General features: G+C 40.6%; 1 protein-coding gene across 1 annotated transcript in view; it reads right to left on the bottom strand.

Annotated features, from left to right (window-relative positions):
- Positions 1 to 1,848, bottom strand: part of SGMS2 (sphingomyelin synthase 2) — a 40,126-nt gene extending 38,278 nt beyond the window's left edge. The window contains exon 1 of the mRNA XM_068136886.1: positions 1,824 to 1,848. The gene's annotated coding sequence lies outside the window, so the exon portion shown is untranslated. The remainder of the gene's footprint in view (positions 1 to 1,823) is intronic.
- Positions 1,849 to 12,318: the final 10,470 nt, after the last annotated feature.

The raw sequence follows: 12,318 nt of genomic DNA, 5'->3' as shown, positions 1-12,318 counted from the left end.
AGCAACAAACTTTTGAAAGTAAGTGACACACTTGTGAACTCATAAAACTTGGCAGAGGAACCAGAAACACATCACTCAATCGTTACTTTACACTAGATAAGTTTCACAAGATCCTTTTCAGACAGGAGTTATGAAGGGGAAAACTTAAGACCTGAAGAATGATAACTCTTATAGGAAAAAGAAACCTCTCACACACATACAAATTCCATGGGGAAACCAACGTAAAAGTCACATACCAGCTCACCTCCCAGGGAGGCAAATGGGAGAGAAGGAGGGAGAGAAGAGTGTTGAGGAAAAAGTTACTGTTCTCTTCAGCTGGAACAAGCCCAGCATCTTTTTCATTACTGCTTATTCCCCCTGCCCCCCTTCCATGAGATCAGCAGGGATATTATTGGAAACAGGAATTCTATAAACAAACACTGCCAGCCTGTGCATTAAAATTCTGACTATTTCCAAAGAGACACTCAGGCAGTTTCCAAAGGCAGCTACCACCAGACTCCTGCTTAGTTCTGCCATGGGACAGAACTACAGCTGCAAGATGGAGTTTGCTGGTAGAAGCAAGAACTGTATAGAAGTTTCTAGTTGATGCTGACTTTACAGTTAATAGAGTAGGCAGTGGCACAACAACAAAAAACAAACAACCAAAAAAACCCAAAAAACCCACCACCAAAAAAAAAACAAACCAAACACCCCAAAACCCCACCAAACTACTTGTGTAGCTAAGCCACAGCAGTTATCTATACTGAAATGCAATAGGGAAGAACCATAAATCTGTGCTCATCCCAAGCAGCTTCAAATGACTGCATAAGCACACATTATAACGAGCTCACAGGTATTCGTAGCTTTTATTACACCTGTCTTAAAGGCAGAGAGATGAAAACCTACATTGGTATTTTACCCTGAAGTGTTCCATAACCCCCTATAATTCTTCCTTGCTTTTTCTTCAATAAACATATAAATCTGAACAATCCTGCAGACTGCTTCTGGACTAGCATTGTATTCTGTACCCTGGTTCTCGCAGCAGCCCTATTATATCTATGAACATGCTAGTTAATACGCCTGCCTTGAAACAGAGGAAGTAACTCCAGAATGATTTAGTATTCCCATCCAATTGTGAATGAATAAAATATACTGGGGACAAGTGTATGTTGACTATCAATTCATAAAGAGATTCATCACCAGCATGCACTCATTAAATACCTAACAACACCTAACAAAATTGTTACCATTTCAGAATTAGATGCATTTCAGCAGTGATACGAACCCTATGTTTCCAAATAATTATTTTAATCAATTTACCAGGTGTTTTTTTTCCCCCTCACCAAGGGCTTTAGAATAAGAGAAGAGCTTACCTTATAGGTTCACCATTACTATCACTATTTTCTGGCAATTAAAATAGATAAAAAGATATCCCACAAGACAAGTTTTTCCATTACTACTTCACAAGCATCACAGTTCAAAACTACAGTACTACCCTGCTACTGGAGAAGGGAAGACCTTAAGAAACACATTTATAAATCACCACAGCTACCACAACCACGACTTAAGCAGCTTACATAGCAAGCCTCCCTTGACAAGTCACGAGAAGCTGAACCCAAATAAATACGCAGAGTACTCTCTACTATGAGGCACTGTCAAGACAAGCACCGCTACAAGCTTAGAAGTGCTTGATTAACACCACCACTTCACAGGCTTTTACCATCAGCAAAGAAAAAACCTGAGTGAAGCTTACTAAAGTGAGCGCAATCCACTTTCAGTCCCCATGAAAGAAAACAACTCCAAGTGAAGAAATACATATACTGAACTGCCCGCCCAAACATTACCTGCGGCCTCCCGCTCCAGCGCTGCCGCCCCACTGCTGAGGCGCCACTGCTGGCCGCCCGCCCTTGTCTCGCTTTCAAAGGAGGCGGGAAGCGGTTACAGGCCAATGGCGGGCGGGCGGGCGGCCGAGGGGACAGCCTGCCGCGCCACGCAGGTCCCTGCCCCTGCCCCTGCCCCTGCCCCTGCCCCTGCCCCTGCCCCTGCCCCTGCCCCTGCCCCTGCTTAAGCCCACAGCCGGGAGGGACAGACCGCCCTTGTCCCTGCCAGCTGTTAGTGAGACTGGTCTTCTTCCCAAGCCTGCCAATATTGGGGCTGCTTGAAGCATCTCTGAAGGGTAGTGCCTTGCTTCATCTACTCTCTTTTAATTTCTGAGACTTGCAAAACTTGTAATTGTAGTTTGCCATTTGTCTAATCTTAGTACTTTATACTCCCCCAAAATTGCTATATAAGCTGTCCTCATAACCAAAAGTTGAGCAGACTAAGTTTTCCAAACTAAATTTCTAAAGTCTTAATGTCCTTGGATAACTTCAGGAAAAAATGCTGAAGCTTTGTGGAATTTGTACTCCCTGCTAAAGCTCATGGGAAAGAAAAAAACTGTTTTAGATTACAGTGATTGTGTTTGTTTGTCTGTTTGTTTCCAAACTGAAAACAAACCTTGCACTTGCTCCTCAATGTTTCACTTGCATAAGCAGAAAAGGTGTATCATGGACATATTGTACTTTTTCCCTCTGGATACATCAGACTACTGTGTTGAGTTTTGGGCCCCTCACTACAGGAAAGACCTGGAGGTCCTGGAGTAGGTCCAGAGGTGAACAAAGCTGGTGAAGGGTTTGGAACACAGGTCTTGTGATGAGCAGTTGATGGAACTGTGAGTGTTCAGCCTGGAGAAGAGGAGACTGAGAGGAGACCTCAAGCCATACAACTCTGCAAAAGGTGGGTGTTGGTCCCTTACTTAAGTAACAAGTGATAGGAGGAGAGGAAATAGCCTCAAGCTGTGCCAGGGCAAGTTTAGATTGGACATTAGAAGAAACTTCATGGCTGAAAGGATTCTCCAAGACTAGAACAGGCTTCCCAGAGAGGTGGTTGAATCCCCATCCTTGGAGGTGTTTAAGAGATGCAGAGTGTGGTGGGTTGCTGAGGGACATGGTTCAGCACCAGACTTGGCAAAGTTAGGTGGACATGAGTCACCAATGTGCACTTGCAGCCCAGAAGGTCAATCACATCCTGGGCTGCATGAAGAGAAGCATAGCCATCAAGTCAAGGGAGGTGATTCTCCCCCTCTGCTCTGCTCTGGTGAGATCCCCACCTGGAGTACTGCATCCAGTTCTGGGGCCCCTATTATAGGAAGGATCTGGACATGCTGGAACATGTCCAGAGAAGGGCCACAAGGATGATCAGAGGGTTGGAGCACCTCTTCTATGAAGACAGACTGAGGGAGTTGGGGCTATTCAGTCTGGAGAAGAGAAGGCTCGGAGGAGACCTTATTGTGGTCTTCCAGTATCTGAATGGGGCCTACAAGAAAGCTGGTGAGGGATTTTTTAGGGTGTCAGGTAACGATAGGACTAGGGGGAACGGAATAAAATAGAAATGGGTAGATTCAGATTGCACGTTAGGAAGAAGTTCTTCACCATGAGGGTGGTAGGATGCTGGAACAGGTTGCCCAGGGAGGTGGTGGAGGCCTTATCCCTGGAGGTTTTTAAGGCCAGGCTGGATATGGCTGTGAGCAACCTGCTGTAGTGTGAGGTGTCCCTGCCCATGGCAGAAGGGTTGGAACTAGATGATCCTTGAGGTCATAACAATTCTATGATTCTAAGGGTTGGACTCAATGATCTGAAAGGTCTTTTCTAACTAAAACAATGTATTGATTCTGTGACTCCTGTGGAGTGGGCTTTGTCAGGGAGGTAGGGTGGAGGTGTAGGGCTGTTTGCTTTTTGGTTTTAGTAATGTTTTCGGTATTCAAACTACCTGAAATCTGACATTCTTTAGAAGCTGTGAAATAAGAGAAATGGTTCAGTTTCTTTAGACCAGTTTCCCTTATGATTGAAGCCAAACATTGATTTTTCTATCTAAAAATATACACATCTGAAATCACTGACTCCAGCTTCAGAGCTTTTTCCACACACAAGAGCAGCATTTGAAGAAATGTTGTTCTTGTAGAAAACAATGCTTTGGAAGAAATAATGAGAATGCAGGTACTTACTCACCACAGGGTGTAGAGAAGAAATGGGAGATCAAGGAACAATACAAAATAATATCTAGTTCATTGCCTTTATCTGCAAGTATGAAAAAATCAAGGTGATTCTAGGAAACTGCATCTACCAGAAGTATGGGAAATATTCTCAACCTCTTTAGGAAGAGAGGTAACATTTTTGGAAACAACTAGTAAATCAGAAGAATGATGCCAGGCAGCTGAGAAAGCTTATTAAGTGTTTTCTGTACCACCATAAGAAATTCTGGATATGACATTAAATGCATGAAAATTAAAAGAAGACTGCTTAGCTGTAGCAGTTAGCACAAACCCAACTGCCAGATGCAAGACAGTAGCATTTTCTTTGCTGCTCAGCCGTATCTACTTCACCATATCTTCATGCTCCTGAATTAATCTTCTTTGAACTTCTTTGATCCCATCTATCACACATAGCTTGTTTTTAATTTCTCATCTTTAGGATTTTGTGTAGCAGGCCCATCTGAAGCAGAAGAGTTGTGCTGAAACTTCAACTGCTAGCAACCATCCCCTTCAGCATAAAGTTTATAGGGCTTTTCTCCAGTACTAAAAATACTTAAAAGCCCCAATATTTTAATACAAACAAATAGTAGCTGAACAAGAGTTACTGGATGACCTCTTTTTGTCTCTGTGTGCACACTTTTTCTGTGAAGGACGATTTTACATTATTCAGCTGGGCAAGGAGAAAAATACAGAGAGAAAAGGAAGTAAGGCTGGAATGTGAATGACCAATCCAAGCATGCTATGATTTACCCCTTCACACTGCAGTTTATCAGCAATATAATTTTTACCTCATTATATTACATTTTAGGATTCTATTAGTATAAAGACCTTTTTTTAGCAAAACTTATTTTTAAACCTAAGCAGCTGACACAATTGCATGAGGGACAGGCGGCCTACTTAAAAAGTGACTGCTATTATCATCTGGATGTAAATTCAGTATGAAATATATAGGGAGATCTATCATGAGGGCAGCATCCTATTTAGTCTGCTGTTCTGGCTTTGGCAGCAGGCAGTGCAAGAAGCTTCAGAAGAGGCACAATGGCAGTATCAGTGAAAGCTTGGAAAAGGACAGAAAAGAGTAAAGAATCCTTCTATTCTAGCTCCTTATGCTTTTTATTTTCATTCTGGCAAGCATAACAGCATTTTCTCTTTTTAAATCAAAGCACCAGCACCCAGCAAGTAGGACTTAATGAAGTTATGCTCTGAATATCAAAGGATTGCTGCTTTGGGTGCAGTTTTTGTGTAAGGCATGATGCTCCTCAAATATGTAAGCTCTTAATGCAAACCCATGTCTGTTTCTCCAAGAGTTTAAAAAGGTCTGAGGAAAAATAGAGGAAGGTATACAAAATTGTCTCAAATGAAATATAACTCTTATACTTTGCACAAGGCCATGGAATAAAGTCTGACTGTGAAATAATGGCTAAAGACATTCTGACAGAAATCCTTCAAGTGAGTGAATGAGTCATGAACTTCAGAGATATGAAGAAGCAAAACACAGATGACTCATATCAATTATGAATTTAAAATCTGACATGCTTCTTTTGATACACTGTGTATTAGCAGGGCTTTAACATGTGTTCTTTTTTTCAGAGGGCTCAAAAGAAAAGTGAGTTTGGTGAAAAGATGCACAGATACTGTGATACTGTGATTTGAAATGTATCCAGAAATAATTTGGGGCTTATTTTCCAATGGGAGTAAAATGTCCTGGTTCTGCTTATGGAAAGTCATGACCAAGAGATTTGGTGCAAAGGCCACAGTTGAGAAAATGTTGACTGTAGATGACTTTTTAGACTGAAAAGCACTTCCTGGTAAGTCTTTATGCCAGCTTGTATGTATCATTACACAGATATGACTAGATGGCTTCTGATGGCATGAAGCCAAAGTAAAGGAATCTGGGTAGTGTTATGTCCTGCCAAATGTACATTTACTGTCATAAAAACGCCTTCCAAAGCGTCTTTTCCTTTGATTAATATTTTTTAATTGGTTTTGAGGAGAATGCAGAAGGGAGAAGGGTTCTTCCTATTATCTGATGAGAAAAAACATTAAGAGTATTCTCAAGTCTCTAGCTTGAGAAGAGAGGCAGACCTCAGATGAGGAGATTGACAGTTTCCCATTAAATGAGTCAATGGAAAACACCATAGCATAACCTTGACTTTAGGTACTACAAGTCTGTATGTAGGCAGACCTTCAAGATATCTTCATTGCTAAGAGTAGAGATTCTTGTTCTGCTCTTATGAATAAATCACAAGGAATTGTAAATTTAGATGTCTCCAAGGTTGCACACACTAGGAAAGGCACCAGAAAGTAATATGGCAATGGAAGAGTATTCTGCAATTGAAGGCTGATGAGAATATTGTATCTAGTGGGAATATAATTGATGCTGATTAATTATGCACTGAGCTGAATTGGCATTATGCCTGGTCAGGGATAGGCATATGAAGTATGAAAGTCTGAAAGATCTACAGAGTGACAGGCTTTGAAAAAGGAACTGTACTGGAACCAGAAATATGAGGACCCATAGCTTCCTTTCAGAGTAAGAAGAAAGACAAAGCATGTTATACTCTAACTGGAGAGTAAAGCTCCTTTCCACCTCAAGAATAACTGAGTGAGTTGTGGAAACACTGCTGAGCATCTAACCACTATGAGAAAGTTTTGGAATCCATAGCCCTGACAATAACATCCCTAGTGAGTTACTGATCAAATGTAATTAATCAAAAGACCTTTTTTTAACACATTTTCCTTAACCTCACATCATAGAAATAATGCCATGCAAGCATTTTTCTAGTCCATCTGGAAAAGCTGCAGTACATGTGGTCTTTTCTAGAACTGAAAAAAACCAACATTGTAAATATCCAGCATGTGCTCTCACTTTGATTTCTTATTCCTACTCTGCTTGATACTTGTATTTTCTACATTATTTTATACCTTTGTTAATTTCTTCACAAAGAAGAAATGAACATTTTTTTTGAGGAAAAGGCTAATGAGAATAACAGAAAACTATTGCAATAACAGAATTATGGCATAGTAGGCAGTTATGGCCTGACTGGATATTGTGGAAACTGTGAATTAGTTATAGCACCTCCTTCTTCTATGCCTCTCTGCTGGGGCCTGGGACAGATGCAGGCTGAGGATAGCACAATGCACAATACAGTGGAAAAGAATTTCCCCATCACCTAAGAGCCATAAGTGGAGTCTGTGTAGTGACTTCTGGAGAGTTCATGCTGCAGTGTTTATGTAAGTCTGTTAGACGCTGTATTTAGAGGTACACAGATTTTTTTTTTTAATATCTTCTAACAACCTATTCTTACTTAATGCAAAATGCACTTCTTTACATCTTACAGAATTGTTATTTTGCTGCCACGTGGAGACATGGAATAAGGACAAACCATAGACAGTCCCCAGTACGCATTTCCTTGTTTGTGTTTCTGACTCCTAATACAGACAGAAAGAAGGGGAAACAGATTTTTAGTGTAGGCATAGGATACCTCCTACAGTAAAAAACATCTGAAATATAAAAATATAAAATCTGGGAAGTGACAAGTGTCCTATACTCCTTACATCACTGGAATCATTTGGAGGTTAACTGTCTTTGATCCAGAGAGCTCCAGCCTAAGAGATCATGATCTAGCTTATACTGGGCATCCCTAGAACAGAAGAACTAGAACCGACCAGTGGCCAGTAGTAATCACTTCCATTCCATGCTTTTTCTATGCATTACTACAGTCCATGTGCTGATGGTAACATGTTTATGATCCTGCAATCCTTTTTTATGCAGACATCAATTCCTGGGAGAATTTTTGCTTCTGGTGTATTTCCTTTAATCAGACACAATACTTAAAGGTCACTTGTAGAATCACATAAGTTTCTCATGTGGTGAAGTTTTTATGCCACTATCCTTTCAAAAATCCATGCAGACTGGGGCACAAATGAGATGCATTCAAATCCTGCTGACTGTGACTGCCCAAAGAGACTTAAAGGAAAACTGTAGCTTATTTGTTGGTTTTTGCTTCAGTTACTGCAAGCAAAGTGGACTGCAGTTTGCCTACATTTGTCTACTTAGCTGAATTTTCCTTGAGCCTTCCAGAGTTATATCTTGCTTCTTGACCTAAACTCCTAAGCAGTGTTGTGTTCTGCCTGTTACAAAGCTGTCACATTCAGTGCCAGGGTTAGCTGTAAATCCAACCAGAGACTCAGGCAGGCAGAAATGGACCTCCGGGTGTCACCTAGTGCAACACTCTCCTCAAAGCTGGGTCAACACAGAATTCAGGCCATCCTGCCCTGAGCTGTGTGCAGCTGGGTCTTGAAAACCTTGAGAACTCACAATATCTCTGGGAAACCTTCTCCAACGCTTAAATATCATCATACGGAAATATATTTTCTTGATATCTAGCTGGAATTCCCTTTCTCCACTTCTCATTGCTGTTTCACATTCTCTGTTCCTGCACCTCTGCAGAGAGCCTGGCATTGGATTCTTAGTTGGTAACTTTCTCTTAAGCTTTGGAAAGCTACTGATAGGTCCTCTCTAGGGCTTCTCTTGTAACAAATTTGTCTTCTGCTCTAACTACTAAATCTCTAAAGTGTTTAAGGAGGTACTGGATTACAAGGTCTGTTGTCAGTGTAACTCCATTAAGTTCTGTAGGTCACAGACAAAACTTAAGGAATTCTACTGAATTTCTGTAAGACAAAATTTTCAGAAATATTTTTGTGGACTTGACATTTTAAAGAGAAATTCAGAATCACATTTTATTTCAGTCCTTAGCATCCAAGCACCAATAACAATAGCCAGCTCTTTCTTTATACTGATCTAGGAGGGAGTGGCCAAAATAGAATTGAAAAGTCCTTTTTCTGTCATTTGGGAAAATGTGAAAAAAAGTTGAGAACAACAACAATTTCTATTCTGCAAGTTGTAAAATGGTTACTTAAACTTTGTTTATCAAGAATAGAAGGTGTAGTATGAGAATAAGGTATGTGTCAGGATTAGACATAGTTGTAAGTATTTCATTGTGACATTGAATAGAATTAATAGAATAGAATAAACCAGGTTGGAAGGGACCTTCAGGATCATCGCATCCAACCCATCATCCAACACCACCTAAACAACTAAACCATGCAACCAAGCACCCCTTCAAGTCTTCTCCTGAACACCTCCAATGATGGTGACTCCGCCACCTCCCCAGGCAGTCCATTCCAATGGGCAATCACTCTCTCTGTATAGAACTTCCTCCTAACCTCCAGCCTAAACTTCCCCTGCTGCAGCTTGAGACTGTGTCCTCTTGTTCTGGTGCTGGTTGCCTGGGAGAAGAGACCAACCTCTGCCTGTCTACAACCTCCCTTCAGGTAGTTGCAGAGAGCAATAAGGTCACCCCTGAGTCTCCTCTTCTCTAGGCTAAGCAACCCCAGCTCCCTCAGCCTCTCCTCATAGGGCTTGTGTTCCAAACCCCTCCCCAGCTTTGTTGCCCTTTTCTGGACACGTTCCAGCAAGTCAACATCTTTCCTAAACTGAGGAGCCCAGAACTGGACACAGGACTCAAGGTGTGGCCTAACCAGTGCTGAGTACAGGGGCAGAATGACCTCCCTGCTCCTGCTGGCCACACTGTTCCTGATACAGGCCAGGATGCCATTGCCCCTCTTGGCCACCTGGGCACACTGCAGGCTCATGTTCAGCCTACCATCAACCAGTACCCCCAGGTCCCTCTCTGCCTGGCCGCTCTCCAGCCACTCTGACCCCAGCCTGTAGCACTGCATGGGGTTGTTGTGGCCAATGTGCAGAACCCAGCACTTGGATGTGTTCAATCTCATGCCGTTGGATTCTGCCCATCTGTCCAGCCTTCTGAGGTCCCTCTGCAAGACCCAAGACATTGAACCCAAGCCAGCCATGAATTTACCCAACTCAAAATCTTGAGGTGTATATACTGTGACTGTTACTCTTCTGCCTAAATTTACTATAGCTTTTTGGTTCATTATCAATTTAATCTTCCACCTCTGCCATTCCCTCCCTGTGCTTTGCACATTTTCTGATGGCTGCAGTACTTTTGATATAGTCCTACTTTCATTCAAGGTTTGGATGATCAGCCTTCTTGTCTTTATATGCTTCTCAAGGTGCCAAAAAATTAAGACTTTGCTGAACAACAGGAACTTAAGCACTTAAGTCAGTCAGAAAATACAGATATGGTTCTTTTTTACATACTGTAAGGGCATTTTCTTTAAGTGTTAACATCAGGTTTTACTTAATTTTAATGATTTTTAATTCTCCTTGAATGATTACTGTCTAGTGGATATTCACTTACCTTTTTCTAAGCTTTTATTAGTAAAAATATAATTTTGACTGGGTTTTATCCATATTCCTCCATTCTTTTTCAGAAAGGAAATTATGTACATTTCTCTGAGTTATCAGATTTAAAAAAAAAAATAGATTGCACAAGTGGTAGCTTTTCCAAGATTCATCTGCACATTGGAAACAAGATGGGGATTCCTGACTTCAGCTCACTGATCTATATAGTGTAAGCCAACATCACTCTATTTTTAATCAGTGGGAAATTTAGTGTGTCTAGAATAAATAAATCCTGTCAGTTTGAAATAATCCCAGGATTCAAACATGCTAGTAATAGAAGGAGTGGTTGTGTGAGTGTTTACACTGTTGCAAGGCAGATCAGGCTTCTGGCATACAAAGTATGAGAAGAAACTTCAGAATCAGAAAGTGCTGGAAAAATCCTTTTAACATGACCATATTGTAATGTCAGAGGGGAAGAAGGCCACGTGAGCCCACAGAGTTATGATAAACTTTGTTAGGCTGCCAAACCCAAATAATAATAATGAAATAATCCCAAACTGTAGAGAAGATAGGGGACACTATAAATATAATGTTTATCTTGGGATTTTAAAATAAAAGTCTGGAATTCTATTTCCAGTTCTGCATTGTGATGTTGGGCTAGTTGCTTCTAATTATAGTTCATATATATCTTTACTGGATTTTGACAGCCCAGTTACAAGGGGCCTGTGACCACCTTCCTCTATCAAAGATTTTTGTGTGTTGGGACTGTATTTTGAAACTCTCAAGTGAGTTTATATTTATATTTTTTGGGGGGAAATACCCTAATTTTTCTCCCCATTTATCTGTACATTTGGAAAAAATACTTTGAGACCCTCACCTAAGAGGGGAAATCTGGAAAACTGACTGCATGTCTGCACTTGTATTACCAAGTATGGGTAAAAAGTTCAGGGTTTCTCTATGTATTTATTGACTTCCCAGGATTCTGCATGACTATATACTAAATAGGTTGGTGGGGGAGGTGTATACAGGTATATTGCTTACATTGTTTAAGCACTGCTAATGTTAGTTCAGCTAAGACATGAGCCATGGCACCCTAAGAGCCAGTAGATGTACACACGTATTAGTTGCAACCATTTCAGCTTATAGAAAACCCCTGCTTAGTCTACAGAAATTAACTGTGTAAGAGAAACTGCAGGCTCCTCTTTAATATTTCACCAATATGTCCCACCATTTCTAAAAGTAGTAATAAAAAAAAAAAAAAGTCTTGACATCCCTCATATCAATACAAATAACATCAATACTTGGATGTACTTGGAAAAACGTGAACTAAAATATAATTTCTTTAACTATTTGAAAAATGCACAGGTTTTCATCAGAAAATTTGTACTGACAGCAGTTGTGTGTATTTCCTAAAAATATATTTACAGGAGCACTGAAAAAAAAAAGAAAATAAGAAAAGACATTCACCTTGCTGTTGACCTCTGGTTTTGGCAAGATGATAAGTACAAGAAAGTGAAGATCTGTTCTTACCATAAACAGGAAAAGAGGCTTTATAACAGCAGCATTTGCTAGCACCTCTAAAATTAACTCTGGGTCAAGCTTTCCATGATAAATTCCTTTTTTAGAGTTAATACAGAGCAGCTCAGCTTATAAACACATTAAAATATATATTTCAAACAAGTCAGTCTGGAAACTAAGCTTTAAAATAGTACAAGTGGAAACAAAAACATAGATTTATACGGAGTGGTCCATTTTCTGTTATAAATTGTCTGACCTATAATTTTCCCATATTTTCCTGTGATAGGAACATAGGGGAATTTAGAGCCTAGCTGGCTGGAAGTCACAGCAGAGGTTAGGTTCAAAGGCATCTCTGGAGGTCATGCAGTCCAGCCCCTTATCAAAGCAGGACTAAATGCGAAACTCTATCAAGCTGCTCAGTACTGGCCAGTCAAGATTTAAGTATCTCTAAGGGTGTAGGTTCCATTGGGCTTTTTGTCAA

The sequence above is a fragment of the Melanerpes formicivorus genome, unplaced genomic scaffold, assembly GCF_026170545.1.
Source record: "Melanerpes formicivorus ecotype bairdi unplaced genomic scaffold, bMelFor1.0.p_v2 SCAF_4, whole genome shotgun sequence".
Lineage (NCBI taxonomy): Eukaryota > Metazoa > Chordata > Aves > Piciformes > Picidae > Melanerpes > Melanerpes formicivorus.
This window is presented reverse-complemented; position numbering and strand designations above follow the sequence as displayed.